A 19,504-nucleotide genomic window follows, 5' to 3' on the forward strand; every position below is an offset into this window, starting at 1 on the left:
CAAGCCCCACATGAATTCCACTACAGAAAGTATGCCAAGCTGTATCTTCAGCATTTACTGTTGCTTCATTAACCATCTCACCTTTCCTGAAGGAAGCATTTTACTGAAAAACGAGTCTGTTTTTATTAAGTTTTACCATTCCTTATTCATCACTTCAAAGCTTACAAAATCAGGAAGGGGAAGATGCTTTGTGGTAATAAGGCATCCCACAATTCTATCCTTTTAAAGCCACTGCAGAAATTCAGAGATACTTAACTTATACCTATTCTATTCTATTCTATTCTATTCTATTCTATTCTATTCTATTCTATTCTATTCTATTCTATTCTATTCTATTCTATTCTATCCTATCCTATCCTATCCTATTCTATTTTCTGTCTACAGTAAAATGAGTTTGAGTTTGAGATCTTGAGCATTTTTGATTCTCATGACACATAAGCACAATTCACAATAAAATAAAATCATTGCCTAAACTTTGGACCTAGTTCCATTCATCTTCAAAGTTGTAAACTTGCAGAGTTGGAATGCATAAACAACTTCTGCCATTTTATCCTATGCTATTTAAATTTATTACTCAGTATATAGAAGTAGTCACAGCTCCCAAATGATAGGTGCACCTTCACTGATTAGAAATAAGTTTATTTCTGAGGGGTTTGGAAAGGCTGGGCATTACATATATATGTACAAACACACATATATATAAAAACAATGGAAAGCTGCATAATTTAAATCTCACAGAATAAAGAAGTGAGGTATTGATGATTTATTGATTACAGCTTACATTTAGATGTGGAGATGCGGGAGCTGATAAATAATGTAAATATTTTAAAATTCTGTCAGCGATAATCTAAAGGGAATATTGTGATTTGCAGTAATACTTGGAAGAATTCCTTCACTAATTCTTGCAACTAGAATTTCTTGTACAACAGGCTGAGGTATGGCCCATGGACTTCACAGGGATTTGGTAATGCCCCATCCGCATCAGCTAATTCTTTTTTCCTTTGCATTTCTGGCTTGGTTCTTGCTTTTGTTTTTGTTTTTTCCTAGGGGAGGGAGTTGGACCATAAGAATAAAGTGAGGCAGCTCTATGGAAAACCATTACTGTAAATGCTATGAATAGAACCTACCACTACATTTCAGTGCTTCAAATTTTGAAATTAAGAAATGGAGGAGGCTAATGAAGGTTGGGTGTAGCTATGATGGGTATGGCAATCCATGCTCTATAGATTTGTTCCTGGATAAGATTTAATCAAATATTTTAGCTTCACTTTCATGCAAACTATTGGAACTTCATCATAGGTTTGCTTAGCTGGTGCCTTAGGCAGGTACACCAAGTGTTTGAATTTCCTGTGATAATGAACAATTACAATTGACTGAAAGTGCCTATATTCTTATAATTGATGTAGTAGTTGATTGTCTCTCAAGATTAATGATTCCCCTGTGCTCAGAAAATAATGTCGTCAGTTGATGCCTGAAGCCATATTATTTTTATTGCAAACATCATGGATGAAACATCATTTTTGTCGATTATGATTTGAGGGCATGAAACGGATTGTTCATAAAAGTAGAGAATATAAAATACAATTTTCAAGACCACCATATAGACCATAGCTGATGACCATTTAGTTATAAAGGAGCTACCAATAAGTACATTTGATATATTAATTCTTCTCCATATAATATAAAGCAAGGAACTCACAATAAGTCCTTTTTTTATAGTACAGTAGTAAGATTGCTTCTATTTCTGCTTCTACCCTCATTTCATTTTCATAGCTTCATTCACTACATGCCTGTTAAAAACATTATTATATTTCTTCCAACCTATTAGAAAGACTTATAAAAAAATTCTGGATATCTGGAAAGCTTTGTAAAAGAAACAATTAAATGGAAAACTGTCCAGAAAGGATCCCAAGAAACTATTCTCAAATGCATTGGGCCTATTTGTATTCATCATTGTACTCACAAAGAGTAGGAATAATACCACTGATGCCAGTCGTGCTAACAGCAGATTGCTCTGTTTTGCATATTCTACCAAAAATGGTCATTAGTATTGCAAAACTGAGCATTCAAAAGTTAGAAACTGACAATAGTATGAAAAGAAGCATTAGGAGATTGCTTTAAGGAGGGAGAGTAGGGCTAATTTGCATTTTAATGTGTGGATACAAAATCTGGAAATCTACCAGAGGTGGATATTTGAATGTCTTTGAGGAAAAATTCTTTATGAAAATATTAGATATGAAGTATAGATCTAAGGTTCATCAGAGAGTTTGACAACGCTTTTATATTACCATCACCCAGTAAGATGATGAAAATATCTGAGATATGTTAAAAATTAAGCAAGAACAGCCATAGTCTAATTCAAGAGAATCATAAAAGAAAACCATGAACACCCTCCATACTGACTTAGAAAGATTTAATAACATAGAAGATCTACAAAAACCAACACAGAACAGGCTAGCATGGCAGAGATTAGTTCATCCCCTTGCTGTGAGAAGGATTCAGGTGAGTCAAGGAAGAGGTTTGTTTTCTTCTCTGTACTTTGATCCCCAGCACAAAAACCTCTCAGAAAGGATCCCCCCAGAATCACTGCTTTCAGTCCTATTTTCTCCATAAGCATCTGACATCAGTAGGAAGGCAGCTGTATTGCTCTAGGTACGAAGGTTAGAACTCGCTGTGAAAAAAGACCCTATTCTATTCTATTCTATTCTATTCTATTCTATTCTATTCTATTCTATTCTATTCTATTCTATTCTATTCTATTCTATTCTATTCTATTCTATTCTATTCTTGCTATGCTATGCTATTATGCTGCACTTGCTATCTTACTATTTTAATGCCTTACAATAATGAGGTGTGATGACTATCCTCATTTAACCTCTGTCCTAAGAATACTAGGGAAATACATAGGCATCTTTAGGGTTTGCTTTGTTGAGAGGGGTCTGTTTTATGGTTTAGCTGGTCTTGCACATGAAACAGAAGGTAGTGACCCTGTGTGATAGTCTTTCCTTTCTTCAAGAACTGATTCTATATTTTCTTCTTTGCCCTACCCTCAGTCACTCCAGAATTTTGTCTGTCATACAGGTAGATGTTATCCTGATAGAGGCTGACAAAGAAGCAACTCTGTCAAGTCATAACCTCACATTCTTCATCTTCTAGCTTTCAGTCAGCTTGTCTTGAGGCTGCAGAATACAGAGATCTCAGATCTTCAAACTTCAAATCTGTGAAAAAGCAATATGGAGAGCGGAGCATGAGCTTTACGTGTCCAGAATTGACTGATTCTCAGAAGATGAATAACAGGTTTGAGCTTCTGGAGAGCTGCAGGTTTCACACTGCTATGCTGTAATCTAGGTAACTGAAGTATGAATAACAAAGCAAGATCATCATCTAGTGCAGTTCGATAAAGACAACTGCCCGAGAGCAAGCATTAGTCCCAGATGCAAAAATGTAAGAATCCACAGTCCCTAATTATGGACTGAGTTGGCCACTTACCATTTTGTATTTTCAGTCAGAGTAGACTTAGTGCCTCTGTGAGCTCTTCAAGTAGCATCACTTCTTTGCTTCAGCTTCAGCCAGGTGTTTATTTGTGAGCTGCTGTTGTCAAAAGAATAAGCAATTTTGATGCTAATGAGTATGGTCAAATGCGGTGAAGTGTAGTTTGCAATTGTTGTCTTAATCTTGTCTAACTGTTTCTCCTAGAGGCTGCATTTGGAAATGGAAAAGGCAGGTGGGAGACTAAACCTCCATGTGACTTACATAAATCAAGGATTTGGTAGCAATAGCACTGTTTCCACTCACTGCTCTTGAGTATGCACCTTCAGAGGGAACTCACACTGCAACACTCAAAGTGCAATGATATATACAGCAGTGATGTATTTAGCATGTACTTCACTAGTTAGAGAGTATAGCAATGAAGATCATCAATTAGTGCTTAATATACACGCTTTTGAAATACGGTGTGCTAAATCCCTCTTTATTAGGTATCACAGCAGTCTTCCAACAAGTACTGTCCTCTACCTGTGTACCTCCTTCTGATTTTCTGAGAATAACTTGAAGATTCTCAGAGAAAAAGACAGATTAATTTTGCAATTCTGTCAATCACTAATGTGTCTAGAGGCATAATTACCAGTTCACTGCACAAAGACAGCCAAACAAACTGATGGAAAGAACTGTTAATCTTTGTCTTCCTGGGACAGATTCAAACTAATATTCTAGTTTTCAATTCTTTTCACACTTCTTTGTACATGAGTCTGGATTTAGCATTCTCCATCTTCTGCATATAATTTTTGTCCTTCTAGTTGCTGCCAGATATCGAATGGCTAATTGTATTTATGTAGTATTTTACATTCTTACCAAATGGTTTGAATGTAATTTAATATAATAATTTATCTAATTACCTGATGTTTTAAACTTTGTATTGAACACTGCCAGGTCTTTGACATGCTCAGTACAGCCCATAATTTAGAGCATAATCTCTGTTAGTTTTTTAACTTCCTTATGCTTACTTTTATACATTTTAAATTTTCACTTCTATGGCATATACATATTCATGCTTTCCATTCAGTTTGTACTATATTTTCCTCCTTTCTGATCATGACCAGCTGTTACCTGTGTTCCTGACACATCAAATTGCACACCTTGAAGATCTGTCAGTTGTCTGGTTCATTACTACGGTGAAGATGAGGATCTAATGCTAAGCTCTGTGGTGCTGCATTCGTCATCATCTTCCTTTTACATTTATGGTCATTCCTTGACTTTGTAAGCAAGCCACTTTGTTATCCAGTTGAGTATTACTTCCTTACCTTCTTACCCTATTCATTAATAATGTATTTGGTACTGGCTTAAAAGCTTCCTTGGAATCCAAGTGAATAATGTATACTTCTTTACTCTTGTCTGCTCTTACTGTCATTTCCTCAAAGAAATTAATCTAGTTTGTTATGCATGATTTCCATTCTGGTAATCTTGACACCGAAATATTAAAAATTCTTTTTGCATGGAAGGTCTGGGCAGTTTACCAAAACAGAAATGTTCCTTTTGTATTTTTAGATACCTGTCATAATGCCATAAGCAATATTTAACATTTTACTGACAGTACATAGAGCAACATATTTGGTTCTGTACCCAATGCAAAAATGCATTTTCACATAACAGAAAGGAACTATAGCGTAATAGAGAACAAAGTAAATTCCATAAAGAAATACTTTAAAATGTCATGAAACATATATTTTACACACAAAAATCTGCCAATCAAGTTTTTACATCAGTTACAGTTTCATAAAGTACCCTGGGGTGCGACTCTGTAGCAATGTGAAGACAACAAAGGAAGGAAATAATGAGTCTGCAAAAATGTGACAAGCACATTAAATCTAAAAAGTACCCATTAAAATTGATGGAAGAAGAATTACTGTTCCAACCTATTAGGCTATTATATATTTAGAACTGGAATTCCTTTAAAATTCCTTGCCACTGAAACACCTATGAATTCCACAGGGAATCATGGTGAAAAGAAGGCTGATTTGAGACTTTTGCCATATGCTGTTCTTCTGACTTCACTGAAAATTTTGTGGGCACGTTAAGGGCAATATAGACTTTTGTTAGCAACACTTTTTTTTCCTTACATACTTCATTTTTTGGTGCTTTATTAATTGATACGGATTTTAAATAATGACAAAAAATAAACAGAAAAATGTAAGCATCTTCTCTTTCGGCTGCATGAAATCAAAACAACAAAGCCTGAGTTTGTGACTCTCCGTGCAGAGAGAACATAGTTGTGTTCCATATGCAAAGCATGGTCCCATAAACTTGACCACTACAGCCAACTTCACGGGCTGGTAGTCAGCTTCAGACTCTAGCTTAGAGGACTGGTTCTGCAGCCATTCATATGCCTTAGTGCTTTTACCACACTGGCTGACGTGTCAGGCTGACCACTCCTGAGGAACATCACTCGTCACTGCTCTCCACTTGGACATTGAGCCATTGACCGCAACTCTTTGAGTGCAACCATCCAGCCAATTCCTTATCCACTGAGTGGTCCAACCGTCAAATCCATGTCTCTCCAATTTAGAGACAAGGATGTTGTGTGGGACAGCATCAAATGCTTTGCATTAAAGTATCCACGGACCAAGCTCAACCCAGTTAGGCAATACCCACCTGACTGCTAGACAATGGTCATACACAGAAAAAATAAGAAAATCAGCTCAAGTCAAGAGAAGAACAGACAGGTCCTGAGACTCTGCACTGTCAGGTCACTACAGAGTCTGGCCTTATCTAGGATTGACAAAATCCTATTTACTGAGCTACCTCTGAATGCACTGAAAAGAGTAACACAGTGAATAGTGTCTCATTTTACCAGTAAGAGGTCTTTTATTTTCTGGGCCTTTTCCTCCATCTGGGAACAAAAGCCACACATTTTCCAACTACTTTTTCTCAGTCTTGCCCCAAGATCTGTCAGAGCTATCCAGGTGTCCCCTAATTCTGTTCCTTATCATGGTTTCTAGTAATTTGGCCAGTAGACATCAGACTTACATTCCTACCATTCCCTGGATTTTCTCTGGAACCTTTTTAAAGAATTGATGTTGTATCTGCTGCCTTCCAGAAGCAAGGCAATTTTAAGCAATAGGTTACATCCTGCCGTGAGTAATTCAGGTCTTTCGTACTTGAGTTCCTTTAGAAATTTGGAGTGAATACTATACGGTCCTGGTGATTTTCACTTTATCTATTTATTCCATAATCTCTTCTACAGTAATTTCAATTTCAGACTGATCTTCCAATGAGTCCCCCACCAAGAAAGGTTCTGGTTTTGAAATCTTCCCAGTTCCTTTCAGACCAACCACTAATGCAAAGAGTTCACTTAGCTTCTCTGCAATGACCTTGTCTTCTCCGAGTACTCTTTTATGCCCTGAAAGTCAACTGGCCTTACAGATTTTGGCAAACTTCCTGCTCCTGATGTGTTTTGTAGAGAAAAGGATTATTAGTTTTGATTCCTTTGTTAGTTATTTTTCAGATGCTTTTTGGTCTGCCTTATTATGTTTTCACATTTAACCTGCCAGAGTTTGTAACTCTTTCTTCTTGTGTCATTTCAACATGACTTCAGCATTTTCAAAGATGTATTTTTGCTTCTAACAGTCACTTACCCTGCTGGTTAGTTGCACCAGCTTCCATTTGTCCTTTCTGAAGTCTGTCTTAAGTATGTATTTCTACTACAGTATCCTTAAATAGGTTCCTTGGTGCCTGTACAGAGTTGAGACTCTGAGCTGCCCTCCACTTCCTTTTTACAAACTTCCTCTTTCTTACTATTTTTTTGAATTAAAACAAAACTGTAGGGAAGAAGTACCTGGGTGTAAGCCCCTAGCTGTTCCTTGACCGTGATCTAGTCTAGAGATGTTGAAGAAGATTCCTGGCAAGGTTCCCTTCCTCAGAGATGGGTTTGTAGAGAACAAAAAAATGAAAATATGGGGAGATATGGGGGGATATGTGCTGTTCTAGGACAGTGTTCTTACCTGCCCTTGCTTTTTCCCCTACTCCTATGGATAATTAATTCATGCAGCTGCCCTGTGCTTCTCTCCCTCATACCAATATCGATTTTGGTGGACAGTTATCCATGTTTGTATTTTTGTGGCACTCTTACTAACATTTTGGAACCATGACGGTGGGGAGTGACTGGACTTCTCTGACAATCAGAGTGGTCCTCTGCACAGTAAGGCTATAGATATTAGCATGTGCCTTGAGCTTCCCTGCTAAAGCATCATACTCTCTATAGTATTTGTTCAGTGACCTAGCTGTTTCATGACTCTTGCACGCATAGGGTCAGCAGAACCAAAGCGAATGGCTCAGTACTGAGGCTTCCGTGTAGAGTCAGTCGTGACGATTGCAGTGAATGATTACGAGATTATGCAGAAGGAAGATGTAGGGCTGCCTTCTCATCAACGTCACATAAGGGACCTTGCATGCTTTGGGTAGCTCAGCTGCCAGTCAGGCTCGTAGGAAGGTCCATTGCTTAGGGTGATGGCCTGTTTGTCTGAAGTGTACTATACCTTTGGGTATAGGGGAACTGACTGTCTGGTCTGGGAAATCTGTATCATGGCTAAGACACTTCAATTATGGCATTCACAATCAATGACTTTTCAAAATAATGAGGTGTGAAAATAATAATGGACTGGGATTCTTCTCACTTCCTTCCTGTGGTACTTCTTCAGACTTCTATTCTAAGGTTTTTTTACTACTCATGTTTCTGTGCAACTCAGTTCAGAAGCCTTTTGAAGAAGAGCTGAGGAAAAGCTGAAAAAGTTAAAATTTTTCTCCATGTCATGGCACTTTCCAAGTGATGGAAACCAGTGAGAAAATTGAAAGTTGGGTCCTGCCTACCACTTTAATTAAAAAAATATTGTCAAATATGAAAATAAACATATAGGATTAACCTATTCTGACATATTCTAAATTTGGGATCAAAGAGATAAGCTTGTCACAGTGGGCTCCCGCAGAAGTTGGGGAGATAGGATTCCTGAGGCTTTGATCAGCTTTGGCTGATCCTGAGCTGTCATTCAGTGGTTTATATCCCTGGAATATATAGTCATGGTTACAGTATGTTCCTCCTTTAGTATGCACAGATCTCTGCTCTGCAGAAAGTAAAGGATTTTAAGCTCTTTTGTAAGATCACAAATAAAGATTAAGATCTTGCATTGCATAAATACTGTTTTTTTATTTATTTGTCCTCTAGCAGTGAGGCACCGCTATTATGGGTGGGATTTCTCCTTTACCAGTACACTTGCTATATCCCATTTTCAGCACTATTGATTTTGTGCTATAGCTATCTTATTTTTGTTCTGTGCATTAGTATTTGCCAGCGGGTGATCATGAGTACAACTGAAGTTCTGTGCAAGCAGTCGGTACTTCTGAGAGGGTTTTCTTGGTCCTACTGCCATTGAATTATCAGGAGAATAGAGCAGAAAAACATTTTTTGGAAGCTTGTTTTTGATGGCAAGTGGAAACAGACGACTACGACCATCAAGAAACCTTTCTTTACTGGGTACCTGTGTACTACAATGAGCTAAATATAAATAACTTTATTAATATTTCTTACAGCTTCAGGCTTTGAGAATAAAAGCATTAGCTCTTACGGACTGTAGTAGTTCTCATATAATCTGGAGCTCATTTCCGCAGCCATCATCTTTCATTTGTCAGCTCAGAAAAATTGACAAACTCAATCCAATGTCTGTTATTGACTGCAAAAGCTGCTATTTTCCTGGTAATTATCTTAGTTCATGCCACAAGTCTGAATTTAAATGCATAATTCAAATTCTTTTGAAGTTATATGAGTCTTAGCTGTTTCATTCTTCTGCGTTATGCTTGACAAATTTAGGTCCTATTTAATATTTCTAATTATTTTTTTTATCTTCAAGGAAATTATACTTGTCAAGCTGTTCCATAAATACATAATTTTGGAGTAAGAATTTACTCATGGAAGCATATTGTCATCTTCACATAAGCAAAAATTATGAGTCAGCTCCCTTCTCCAATAAATTAAGATTTGACTTTATTTGTCTTGTGATTTTAGAGGCTTTCAGATTCACTTAGTTCACTTTCAAAGAGTAGTTAAAATTCACTTTTTATCTACAAAGTCTAGAAAAAATGTTTTTCTGTAAATGATAACTCATATCTTCATACTAGCATTTACTGGCTCAACCTTTAAGTAAACCATCAACTATCAGAAGTTTGGAAATAAAATAATCAGAAGTGGTAATTATGAAAGCACCATAGAAAGAAAAACTTTGATAAACTAATAGTATAATTAGTAACTGAGAGAGCAATGGAAATTAATGTTTGATAAATTGCCCTTTAAAATATAACTGGTGTTGCATTTCTTTGCAAAATCGAGGGTGAAATTACTTTCTTACATAAAATGATGATTCTTTGGAATCAGAATAATGTCAGAGAGGCTGCTCTGACATTAAGAGATGGAAAAAGAGACTGGGGTTTTTTATTATTATTATGTAAAATCTAGAAAGATAGCATTCTAAACAGGGTAAGCAGTACCCACTCCGTAAGGTGAACTTTATTTGGAAAAGAATTGAATTTTAAATTTATCTTGAAATGTAGGCTTGTAAAACACAGAAGTGTTCAAACATTTCTGCAAATAAAGTGAGGTAGATGACATGATTAAGAATAATGGAATGGTCAGCTTAGACTAGGACAAAGCATAAGACTGTAAAAAACTGTGAGTGTTAATATAGTGTATATGTATGTTAATATATTACATATAGAGAGAAAATAATGTAATGTAATGTTAGTGATAACTACCATTATTTTTTATATTAAAAAAAATTTGAAAAGAGACTTTAACTCAATAAAATGTTTACTTTGCCTCTGTAGTTGGCACATGATTGTAATTGTAAATACTTGGATATCAGTGAGTATTGTTCTCCTGACTAATAAAAGGTTAAGCAATGTAAAGGGGAATAACCTGAAATGGGGTCACAGTGCCAGACAATTTTTTGCAGCTGATTTCTGCAAATGAGGCACCAAGGAATTTATCTTGGTAGCATAGGAAATACTACAGACTACACAAATCTTAAGACTCCAGCATTCTACTGCCTGCCTGCTGAAGTGAATGTAACCATTGTATGGGATACACTAATGAAATAAAACATCTGTGGGTGTAGTTTCTTCCCATGCTCTAGGAAATTTATGTTTGTTTTATATCTTGAATCATGAGAGTTTATATCCCTCATACATTTTAATACTAACATAACTCTTGCTATTCTTATTATTCATATAAAAGCATACTATTTTTAAGTCCTCTAAGATGTCTTTCAGACATGAGTTTACAGGTTAATTGTATATCAAGAAAATATTTCCTTTTATCATTATTATGTGTCTCATTTTTTTTTGTTTCTCAGTGTCTTGTATTGTGAGAAAGGGTAAATAAAGACAAATATTTTACCTAGTCATAAACATTATATATGTCTGTTATGGCAGTATGTCATTTTATCTTCATTTTCCCTTAACACGGAAGCATCTAATTGCCTTTGCTGCCTCCCATTGTACTGTTTCCCCTTCTGTTGTATCCTTTAAAATCCTGGTAACAAGAATACTGAATACAGTATTTAAGAGATGCTGATGGAAATGTCTCATCTTACAGTGTTTCAGAATAGCACAGAAAGCACAGATATCCAGCTTAATTTTATTTTTAATAATGTTGTTCAGAGAATATGAATTTCACCATATGTCTTGGCCAACAAACCTAATTCTTGGGATTCTGAGGACTGGATTTATGTGCAATTGTCCACTAGAGAGCAGGCTGAGACCAACAAACCCATTTTGTTCTTGTCATAAACTGACTTTGAACCCAGGTGTCTTAATGTAAATCGTTAGTACATTAAAGCACTGCACCTTCTAGCTTCAGCTGTGAGTATATATACTGCTATCAAACTTGATGGATATGGCTTGTGAAGCTTAGTGACCTAAGGTGGTGATAATAAAGTATTCTGGAACCTGGATAACATTTTATTCTGTCACTATGGTTTTCTTGCTCTGGTGACATCAACTAATTTGTACTGCTTTACAGGGAATTTCTGTATCCAGCTTTTTAGCCAGAGTCTCTGTTTCCTTGCACTGCTTTTACTCTTCTCTGTCAGACTTAATTTCTTTCAGAGACAAAATATTGCTTGATATTGATTCCATTGTGCTAGCTAATTTCAGGTTCTCATACTGCACATCAGCTGAAGCGCTGTTCAAAATCTTGAAGAATTTTCTAACACAAAATGTGCAAACAAAATGACCCGTATAATATCTCCCAATAATAATAATAATATCTCGCCTCTGTTGTCTAATCCTTTAAAAAAATGTTAAAGTCAATTTAACAGACTCTTTGCATGGAAACATTTTTATCCAAAAATTTGTACTAACAAGAGTAGCCAATTTTCACAAAGCCCATAAAATTCTTCTGATTTTTGGCCTGTTTCTTATTTTGCTTGTGTAAGACGTTCATCTTCTGTGGAAAAATGCTCACCCCAGAGGACATACATACCAGTGGAGAGATTCAGAGTTCTCCCTGTTACTGTCCCTATAGAACCCACTGAATTTTTGTAGCAGTAATAGGGAGTTTTTTAGTTTACTTCCCTGTAAATGAAGAATATCACAGTTCAGTTCCCTCTTGCTTCCACAGTTTTGAAAAAAATGAAGTACATCTGTTACTTAATTTCTTTATCTCCCTAGGCTGCTGTGAAGGCTGGCCTCAAAAGACAATTTTTCTTCACTACTTTGAACCTTAATAATATTCTGTTGTATTCCGAGAAATAAGAATTGGAAATATCTAACTAATGTCTGTCTTCCCTTTCCACAATCTATAGCCCATCCACCTTTGAATTCCCTAACGATTCCCGCTTCAAGGATCACTTCCTGCTCTTCACCTTCTTTACCTAATCATGTTTTCTATAGCACAAAGCTGCTGTGGCTCCATGCTACAATTCCTCATTTACCATATACTGTCTTTACCATCTGAGTCGATGCCTTCCTAATGTGAATGTGCTTTTATTTATGATGGTTTTAAAGTTACAATAGCATAAAAAATATGGATACAACCTGAAAGATAAAAAATAATCTTAGTAGAAGCAAATGCTCAGCTTGGGTTATTTCAGCCTGATCAAATCATGTTTGTCTGATGTAGACAACTAAAAGCAGAATCTCATAATAGGAAAGTGCCAGGAAATCTTGAAAAGGAATCACACTGCCAACTCTGCTTATGAAATAAATTAGGTTTACTAATGATTATATTTCCCTTCATATCTACAGAGGGAGCACAGAGTTCCTGTTCTCCAAGCTGGGATGTCAAATGTATTTCCTGACAGCTCCAGTTCACTTTTCATTATTGATAAGTTAAAGCAGCGTGGCTGTTAGCTGCTCTTCTGCAATTAGTTCGAGTTTAGAAAACAGCCAGAACTTAGTCGGAAGAGATGAAAAGAAGTCACATATAGTATGATAGTGGCACCTGAGCTCCCTCTGCCCTGCTGCCAAGCTAACACTCAGGATGTTACAAAATGAAGACTTTGTGCTTCCTCTTTCACACTTGGTGCTATGTCCTAGGAATGGAGCAGTTATTACTGAGGAAGGAGAATGCCATTGGTGCTAATGGGTATTTGGAGAAATGGGAATATTGGTAAACTTGAAAAGCAAGTAGGTCAAAGGGATCTCATCATGCTGAGGTGAGATACAGGACAAAACCAGGGTGATTGCAGCAGTTATTTCTGTTTAACTTAGTTTACTTTTGCTAGCTAAAGTGGTATATCTAAGAATCCTGAAGTATTTGTCTTTTCTTTTTTCTTTTACCCCAATCCACACGTTAGCTAAAAGGGTAATTCATCTCTTTTCACAGAATGGATTTAGCACATTTACTTAAAACCTTCCATGCTAAATCTCACATAAAGATATAAGAAAATTATTCTGTATAGCAGTTCTTATATGAAGATTTAAGTATTATCACACAGTAATAATGAAATCTAAAGATGCAGCTAAAATAAATGACAGGAAACTTCTCTATAGAATAAATCTAAAGCTTATCGTAAACAATGAAAAATTTGAAAGGAACAAGAAAAAACTTGGAGACAAACTCCACTGAGGTTAAAGGAGACAAGCATAAAAGGAATTTGTATCAGGAGAAGGAGAAAAAAAAACTCCAAAGAGCAAACTGATTGCCCAGATGTGAAGGGATACATGTATTCAAGATTATTTGTATGTGATGGAAGAGTAAAGGTTTCTTTCTGCAGAATGTGTTTGATGTAGTGATTATGGGTAATGTTACTGCCCAATTGGAGTTTTTGCAAGTTGATACAAGGCAACAGACTTTGGGACTTTGTGAAAGTTCATGGAAGTAATGTGAAAAGCTACTGCATCATGATAGGAAAGTCATGCTGAATCGGAAGGGATGGAAATAGAAAATAATCTTCTTAGATATTAAAATAGCCTTGAAAAATAAGGGGAAGGTAACAGAAGAAATAGAAACCTGTGAAGTATGTAGGCAGATGCTGAGTACAGAAGCAGCAGGCCAAGAAAGTAAAATTTTATACTGAAAGCAGAAAAATAACTTCACACTTCTAATTAGGGAATAGCTGTGATTATGACTAGTATGGGTGGGTAAAGAAGGTAATTCATATTTTGAAGGAAAACACTAGGGTTGCCAGAAGACTTGCCATCTGAGACTTCTGTCTCAGTTCACTTTCCAAAGGACAACTTAGCAAGATTATCTGTCATTTCCAGTTCTGGATGGAGATAGGAGAAAAGATCATGTGCAATATCTTCTGGTTTTTCTAGCACTTGTCTTTGTCCTTTCAATTGTACTAACTGGCATAAAACAGGGAATTTGAATGCAAGGGCAGGTATGAATGGAACAAGGAGTTTCCAAAAGTTGACGACTGGTTAGAGACATAGATACAAACATTAAAAAAAAAAAAAAAAGAGAAAGCATCAGCAAATAACAGACAGAAAGAACAAATCTAGCTGGAGAATATACTGATATCAAAGAAATGACAAGGTGATCAGATAATATTTTCCTGTAGAAAATAATATCAGATAATATTTTCCTATAACTAGAACTGTCAGTATGAATAAAACAAGAAAATGGTCAAAAACAGAAAAATCACCATATGGTCATAAAAATTTTAGGTGAGATGAAAAATAGCTGTAATGTTAAAAATGGGACAGAAGACTGTTTAAAAAGTATTATTTATATACTTATTTGTGACCACAATCAGAATAAAGTTCAAATAAAAGACAACTCTCAGAGAAAATTCTAACTGCTATTCACCAAGGTGAAAAACTGAATTTAGGGAGTTCTGGATTTAAGGAGTTAGTAAACTTCAGAAATTTTGAGTCTGGAAGATTGAGAATGGGATACTCAAAATAGTGTCTGACTTGGACAAGAAGGAAGAAAACTTACATCCAGCACTTAATTCATTATTTTCAAGGAACAGATGCTATAGAAAGGTAAGGTAATACACAAATCATTGAAATCTAATAGAGAAGATGAAAGGTTTCCATTAGGACATGAAAATCATAGAAATACCTTAGTATTGGCTGGATACTGTCAGAGATAATCATGCACAAGAGCTTCTGACATTCAGTGTTTACAAATCTGTAAAAACGTAGGCATCTAAACATAGATTTCAATGTCCTGAATTTTAGCACCCAAGTTTGACAATACTGGATTTGCAACAGGCTTCTATCTGAACCAAAATTACCACGATACCATCCTATTTGGTTTTGATCAAAGGCTCATAATAAATTGCATTTCTTACCACCTATATTAATAAGTAGTTCCAAAATTATACAGTGTATAGAGTTACGTGCTGAAGTTAAAACGCCTGTAGCAATTCTGAAATGCTTATGCTCCCTATGCAAAATGCTACAATATAAAAATCTAACAGTTTCTTGGAATCTATTAATGGGCTGGTTTACTAACAAGCTACTGCAGCTAACCCTGTTTAGGTCTTCCAGCAAGAGGGTTTCATTAATAGGACTTTGTTCACTGAACAAAGCCTGACATTGCAACAAACGTCATTTGATCAGTGAGGAAGCCATAAATTAGTACTCTTGATTAAATTAACTATAGAAATTGAGAACTGCAGCATATACCAGCAGCTGCATTTGTATTTAGTATGTTCTTGGTGTGTAAGCAAGCATAGGACGAAAAGTTTAAGTCAAGTAGAAATTCCTACTTGGAAAAATATTTGGAAGATAAGACTTGACTAAAAAATAATCCTCTATGAAAATTATCCTGTCAGCAAACAGTACTTCTCTGAAAGACAGAGAAGAACCAGATGTTAAGATATAAAGACACAGTCATATTTATTTATTTGTCTTTCTCTCCAAATCTAGTAATTAGTTCCTGAATAATTCATTCTATTAGAGAAAAAGACAACAGCTCATTAGCAATTTCTTTTTACTTTTCCCTTAAATTTTGAGAGTGATTTCAGCGTGGTCTACACTCCACATTGCATACTCCATATCCTGGCAAATAGCAAACATTACTCCCTGAGTGACAACTTATACATATGCTACATTTGGGGAGAGTTCTTGCTTGCCAACAAAATTAAAAGAGTCTGTTGGCAAGCAGCAAGAAAGTGGGGAGGGGGTCTGAAACCTGGGGTTTCCCCAAACTCAACTTGGATTTGCATTTATCAAAATTGACAAAAGGTAGAAGATGTGAAAATTTCATAGGCAGTAAGCTAAAAATATAAGCATCTTGACAGATGGTTATATATTTACTATGTCTTTCAAATTTGTATCACTTCTCATTAATAAGAGCATCTTAAATATTTGTAGTCAGCTCAGACTGTTTATTGACATCTACACAGCAAGGTCATGATAATCCATGCCCAGGTCTTTCACCTAGGAAATGAGAGACAAACACAAATAACCTATGAAAGACTACCTGAGGTACTCCATGCTTCATATATCCTCCTTCTGTGGAATAAAAGAGGAATGTGTAAGGACAGGGCTAGAGCGTCAGATATGAAATTAAAAGAAATTCAGCCTACTTGAGTGCATGCCTATCTTAACAGGGGCTTTGAGCCAGAGCACTCCAGTTCTGTCACAGAGATCTGAATGGTCGTGAGACAGAGGAAGGGCAAAAATAAGCTTCTAGAGCGCAGTGTAAAACAGAGTTAATGGAGAGGAGGATTCAGACAGCAGATCCAGAGGAGCTGCTGCTTTTGCAAAGCAGGCAGCCACCAGAGAAGTCTTATGGAACCTACCAGGCAGTGGGACTTTGCCTCACACCTGTAGGAAGTCAAGCTACCTGCCCTCAGCACAACCCTAAATTTAGACCACAGGATCCTGGCCTCAATCTCACCTAATCCAGGTGTAACTTTCTCTAGATATCTGTAACCACATAACCTACTTCCGACGTCTGCATGAAGAAAGAGGCTGTCATGTCAGGTACCACCTCCATAGCACATTGTCAGAAGAGCAGTCACAACTTGGCCACATTAGGAGTTTTCAGTATAATTCTTAAAAAAAAAAAAAGACCAAACCAGGAGAAAACTGAAATGTAGTTGGGTTTCCAGAAAATGTGTCAGTTAGCAACACTACTAACTAAAGTTTCACCAGAAGTCTTCCTTCTCAGGCCGTATATCACTGCTGTATTATTAGAAATGCTGAATGTTGTTGGTGTGTTTTCTGACGAAGAACAAGATAGAAGAATCAATAACCTTTGAAAAATTAAAAAAATGATACATTTGTGAATTTAACAGATGGAGATGTAAGAGTAGTTCACATTATTATGGAAACTTATTTGCTAAGCATCACAAAAACATTTAAGTTCTGCATTTCAAAAATAATTCTTATGTAATTTTATAGAAAGTTGAAAACCGCACTCATTGCTTAATAATATAACCAGTTATTTTGCAGTGTATATTTCTTCTATGATGGGAGAGAAAGAGAAGGGAGCAAGCACCTTAGTTTGGTTTCTTTTTGGGAAATGGGGATTGTATTATTTTGAATTTGGTTCTAGCTGATTTATAGATATTAGCTGGAAAACGTGATAAATTTAGAGGAAGGGAATAGTTTGTAAGAACTCCTAATCAGTGTTCACAGACTAGAAAATCCATCATTCACTGTGTATGATCAGCATATAAGCGCTGCTTTTTAAAGGTTAGTAGTTGTTATGGTTTATCCTCAGAATCTTAATTATGAAAAATAACAAATTTGGCATGGGTAATTGTAGCACTATTAATTTTAATTCATATTTCAAGAGTGCAGAAACACATATACAGATATTAGAAAACTTTTTGAACTCAATTGCGCTAATTTTTTTCTCCAGATTAATTAAATGAGTGCTCTTTAACTCTCTTCGTGATCAACCATAATCAGACCGTTCATTTCACTTTCAGGCTTATGCTTTCCTGAGTGATATCACTTTCATTAAATTTCCTTTCTTTTTCTTGCATTTAAATTGTTCCTTTTCATTCATTAACAAATCATACATGAACATTTGTTGTCCGTATGAAATTGTGATAATAGAAGTCTTGCAAACTGAAATAGCTGTATGTTTTCCCACTCTGAGGGCTGGAAAACTTGTCAGTTGAAATATAACAGGCTGCTTCTGCCAAGTCTTGTGGTTACAACTGAATAGGAGTATCTGTGAAATTAAGTAACATTTTCATACTTGATGGTTTGTCATTTGTTTTAAAAAAAAAAGATAGCTAGCTGATACAGCAATCTAAATATGAAAACATATTAACAGTGTGTTCTTCTGTTTTGATCACTGCAGGCTCTCTCTTTTGGCATAGCTTCAAGAATAACTATGAGCATGGCAGGTTCCTTGATGTAACTGGTTTCTTGCAGACATGTTGGTGTACTAACTTACCTGGTGTAAGCAAACTTGTGGTTTGCTATGCATATGGTCAGTAAGAGAGAACTATAAAGACAGCTTCTGGGATTCAGTAAGAGGGAACTATAAAGACAGCTTCTGGGATAGGACTGCTATTTGCCCAGTTTCGCAAAAATGTCCTTTTTTCCAACCTGAATTGTCCTTCTTGATGAAGATTTTTGACCAGGCTGCAGGAAACCATTATCTCAGCCATGTCTGTTGACCATGTTCAGATCAATGGTGCAGCACACGTGTAGTGCGAGCTGCACGGCTCACGCACACAAATCCCTCTTGGGGATACTCTCAGAGGCGAGTGTTTTCCCTTTGTCCATCACTGCTCTCACCGAATTTGTTGCACCTGTCACTGCCTCCAGTGGGAACCAAATCGGACACGTACGGCTGGGTTTGGGCAGCCTTCACCTGATGTCTCAGCCTCGTGGAGTGAACATCTGCACCTTGCTCCCATCTGAGTGCTCCGTAAAGGCAGGACCCTGTGGCAACCAGCCAGCCAGGACAGGCAGCTCCTCACAGAAGGATGACAAATACACCATACCAACATTTAATATTTATTATTAGACCACTTATTTTACACTGTAATGAGCTATATATATATGTTCAGCTACCTGAGCATCCTGGGAGACTTCTAAAACCTGGCAGCAGCTGGAGGTATTAATAAACCATAATTCACTTTCCACATCAATTTCATATCCAGAGAACAAAAATCCGATTTTTAGACGTTTTAATATGCTAATGCCAAGCTTTCATAAATAGCATTTACCTCAAGAGCGTGAGTTGCGTGAAAACATGCTTGTGTCAAAGCACAACGCTCGAAGCAGCATCTGTCAGAAAACTGAAAACCGCGAGAGCAGATACTGAAGTAGCTCACTGAAAGCGCCGCGGAGGCTCACAGAAGCGCAGGGCTGGAAGCGGCCTCCCCCGGGTCGGGGAGGTCCGTTCCCGGGCGCTGCAGGTGCGCTGCAGCAACAGCCTCACCGGCCTCCCCGCCGCCGGCCGGGGCCTGGGGGCCGCCGGGCTCCCCGCGCCCGCCCTCACCCCGGGGCCGCGGCGCGACATGGCGGCGGAGCACCCGCGCCCCCCGCTGCGCTCCTCCCCGCCGCCCGCCCCTTTCCCCGCCCGGCTCGCTTT

At 37.0% G+C, this 19,504-nt stretch overlaps 1 protein-coding gene and 1 long non-coding RNA gene across 2 annotated transcripts in view; one reads left to right on the forward strand and one right to left on the reverse strand.

Annotated features, from left to right (window-relative positions):
• The window catches only part of DCTD (dCMP deaminase), a 58,865-nt gene that overhangs the window by 17,898 nt on the left and 21,463 nt on the right, over window positions 1-19,504 (forward strand). The window lies entirely within an intron of this gene.
• On the reverse strand, window positions 2,399-19,395 carry LOC141942127 (uncharacterized). Its single transcript, XR_012628533.1, has 3 exons — window positions 19,137-19,395; window positions 3,490-3,591; window positions 2,399-3,218 (listed from the first exon to the last, which is right to left on the reverse strand). It is a non-coding gene; the product is annotated as an uncharacterized LOC141942127 (long non-coding RNA).

The sequence above is a fragment of the Strix uralensis genome, chromosome 4 (assembly GCF_047716275.1).
Source record: "Strix uralensis isolate ZFMK-TIS-50842 chromosome 4, bStrUra1, whole genome shotgun sequence".
In the NCBI taxonomy this organism is placed as follows: domain Eukaryota; kingdom Metazoa; phylum Chordata; class Aves; order Strigiformes; family Strigidae; genus Strix; species Strix uralensis.